Source organism: Echinops telfairi, unplaced genomic scaffold, assembly GCF_000313985.2.
Source record: "Echinops telfairi isolate 266 unplaced genomic scaffold, ASM31398v2 ScPeMD7_1;HRSCAF=3_0, whole genome shotgun sequence".
In the NCBI taxonomy this organism is placed as follows: domain Eukaryota; kingdom Metazoa; phylum Chordata; class Mammalia; order Afrosoricida; family Tenrecidae; genus Echinops; species Echinops telfairi.
In genome coordinates this window covers 60,446,393-60,450,429 of record NW_022103896.1, presented here as the reverse complement: position 1 = coordinate 60,450,429, position 4,037 = coordinate 60,446,393, and positions in this window count along the sequence as shown.

Here is a 4,037-nt window from a genome sequence, read left to right as displayed (position 1 = left end):
TCTTCAGTGATTGTGTTGGGAGGGTGAGCATCACAGAATGCCAGTTTATTAGAATAAAGTGTTCTTGCATTCTTGAGTAGAGGTCTAATGTCCATCTGCTACCTTATTATTTAACATATCATATATGTACATAGAACTATGTCCCTATTGTTATATATAAATTTATTTACATATGCATGTGCCTGTATTTATACATCTATAAATGTCCTTTGCCTTCTAGTTCTTTCCTCTATTTCCTTTTACTTTCCTCCTGTCCCACTATCACATTCGACCTTCATTCAGCTCCCAGTAATTCCTCTCGGCTACATAACACTTGATTAAGCCCCCTCCCTCCCCCAGGCATTCTATGCCTTCCTCATCATCAATTTTTGATCACTTGTTGTTCCCTTGTGCCTGGGTTTGTTGGCTCCCCCTTCCTTCCCACCCTCTTCCCATGTCCCTCTGGAACTGTCGGTCCCATTGATTTTTCCTAGGGATTATTTGTCCTGCCTATCTTATCTAGATAGACATGAAAAACAAAAACATTAACAAAAACAAAACAACAACAAAGAAAAGCCTATAAATAATTCCAGGTCTGTCTGTTGATCTTTATGAGTGCTTTCCAGTTGAGTCTGATGAGGTGTTAGGCCCTGACCCCAAATTCTATTTTTTGGATTCCGTGGGGACTTCATTGCTTTACTCCCTTTGCTGCTCTGTTGCACGCCTTTAATATTTCACCATGGTGTGGTGGGGTCAAACCAGGCACAATTCCTGCACTGTGTCTCCAGTGTTGTCCTCTATAGTGCTATGGGTCAGTGAGGGGATGCCATGTCTCCTGGTGGAGCGGCCGTATGATCCTTTCTGTGTAGTGGCTGCTCCAAGCAGGAATATCATCCTTGGGGCTTGGTGGGCCAGATTGCCTTAAACTCCCTCTTTCTCTCTCTTTCCCCCTTAGTTTATTCCTGTGTGTTCTGAGCAGATGTGCCCCTCTCCCCAAGCTGTAGCTTCAGTGCTGTCCTCTGAAGTTCATTCTTCTGGGGTGGTGGTCTACGTAGCTGGGACTGAGGCTGGCCCTGCAGACCTCTCTATTGGTTCCCTGCGTCATACCAGTATGTTGCATGTTGCCTTCAAGTCTTGGTGCATCAGGTTGAGATCTGGTTCCTCTCTCCCTTTCCTTTGGAGATATATGCAATACCCTCCCCTTTAGTGCCCTGTTCTCCCTCTATTCATGCCCCACCTCTTTCCCCCTCATTTTTAGTTGGCTGTTATATGTATCCCTGGGTTGAGCCTGGTCCCTGCCAGAGTGCCTGGATCTCACCCCGGGGATGTGTGCATATAGTAGCTTTTCCTCTATGCCCCTTTTGTTTTTTTAAGCTTACCTCAGTGGACTCAAGTTGTAATTGTCCTTTTGTGCTTGGGTTACTTTGCTTAGCATAATTTCCTCCTGCTTTTCCCATGGGGCAATGTGTTTCATGTATTCATCACTGCTTTTTAGGGATGCGTAGTATTCCAGAGTTTTTTCATCCATTCGTCTGTTGGTGGAAATTTAGGTCATTTCCAACTCCTTCCAACTATGACTTGTGCCACAACGAACACTGGAGCACAGATGTCTGCCCATGGTCTGTTTCTTGCCTCTTCTGGGTATATGCCCAATAGGGGGATTGCTGGGGTGTAAGGTAGCTTGATTTCCATCTGTTTTAGATATCACCAAATCACTTTCCATAATGGTTATACATACCTACAGGTCCACCAGCAGCGGATGAGAGTTCCTACCCCTTCAACGCTTACTACTTTCTGATTTTTTGAATTGGGCTATCTTTGAGGGTGTTAGGTGGTATCTCATAGTTGTTTTAGTTTACATTTCTCATATGGATAAGGATTGGGAACATTTTCTCATATATGTATTGGCCATTCAGATTCCTGTCCTTGTGAAACTTCTCTTCAGGTCCTTTGCCCACCTCCTCAATGGGCTATTAGTTTTTTCTTATTTTAGGCTAGCAGAGTATTGTAGATTTTAGTACTAAGTCCTTTGTCTGATGTGTTATTACTAAAGACGTTTTCCCTCTCTGTGGGCTACCTTCTTCCTCTCTTGGCTAATTCTTTCGATGCATGCAGTATATCCCACTTATCTTTGTGTGCCCCACTTGTCAATTGGTGCCTCCTCTGCGTTTGCTTCTTTCCCTCTTTCTGATAGCCATGTATTCCCTGTGCCAAAGTTCTTAGGTTTGTCCCAATTACCTCGTGAATGGCCCTAATATTTTGGGGTTTTACCTCAAGGTCTGTGATCCACCTTGTATTTATTCTGGTCCCAAGTAAATTTTAACTCTTCTTCAACAGTTGTTTCCTGAAGACTTTGTAGTCTTTTAGTGGTCTTTGTAGATTTTGAAAGATGCTGTAGAAATTACCAGTGAGAAAGAACAACAAGCATGTATGAATAGAATATATTTTATGAGATTAGAATTTAATGAAGATCAACATTCTTAACATATTGGAAATAGTGTGAAGGAATGGTTAAGAATAAGTGATCAAGGCATCCCATCTTAATTCTGTTATGAAAAAATCCATCCAGAACTATGGACAGAAGAAATGACCTGGCCAACATTTTCCTCTGCATAATTTACTGCTGTGGAGACTTGGTGTTGCAATGGATTAAGTATTGATAGACTACCTAAAGGTCTGCAGTTTGAACCTACCAGCCTTTCTGGGGGAGAAAGATAAAGCAGTCTGCTTCCATAGCAATTTACATAAGGGCAAGTTCTACTCTCTCCCATGAGTTGAAATTGAATAAACAGCAGTGAGGGTTGGTTTTTTTTTTTGGTGCTTATTGCTGTGTTAGTACAATCAAAGGCATGTAAGGGGACTAAGAACTATCACAATGCTAGTATAAACCAAGCTCTTTGAATCACCGTCTCCTGACTAATACATGATAAATAGAATTAATTTAATGTTAGTTTTAAAAAAAAGCAGTTTCAGCTAAAAATCATTTCCATTATGAAAGTTTTATTTGCTCATTAAGTGCACAAACATAAGAAGAAGAAAATTAATTCCTGACACTATACCTAAACATAGGCATTATTAATATTTTATGGTTTACCCATGAATAGATTTCTTAAAATCTATGAATAGTTCTAATATCCTAAGCATAAAACCCAGATGACCTTGACTTTATGACAAGAAAGGAGGTTATGTTTTTCTCTCTTTCTGTAAACTTCCTATGAAAATCTAATACGTGCAGAGAACATTACAACCAAGTGCTGCTGTTCTTCGATGCTGTCAAGTTGGTTCTGACTCTTATGGACCCATTGGCAGCCGGAGGGAAGCTTGTTCCATGCTGTGCCATCCTCACAGTCGTTGCTGCAGTTGAGCCTGTCCTTGCAGACACTGTGTTTATCTAGTTGCCGGTCTTCCTCTTTATCACTGCCCTTCTGCTCCCTGAGCATGATGTTCTTTTCCAGGGACTGCATCTCCGCATAGCCTGTTCAAAGCACCTGAGTGAAATCTCACCACCCACATTTCTAAGGAGTGTGTTCTGGCTGTACTTCTTCCAAGACAAATAGATTTGTTCTTTTAACAGCCCGTGGTTTCTTCAATGTTCTTTGACAGCACGACAGTGTAATGCATTGATTCTTCTGTGGTCTTCCTTATTCGATGTCCAACTTTCATATGCTTATGAGGCGATTGGAAAGACCATAGTTTTGATCGGGTGCACCGTAGTCGTCAAAGTGACTAAGGGACACATGTATTCATGGGGAATTTGTCAAAAACTGAACACAACCACAAGGACTATCATATCAAGAAAAGAACATTAACATAAACTAACATACCCCCAGTGCTCCTTTCATTTACAGTACCTACCCCTCATGGTATATATAAACTGATTTGTATTTCTTTAATGATGCAAACTGCAAATAACTGAACTTTATATCCATAGTAATATACCAAATACAAAAGACTGTCTTGATCAATTTTAGTAAACATGATAGGAAGCATAGCACCTCCAATTGGGCCCACCATACTATCCACTCTCATCTGCCATTTATTTATTTATTTATTTGGGG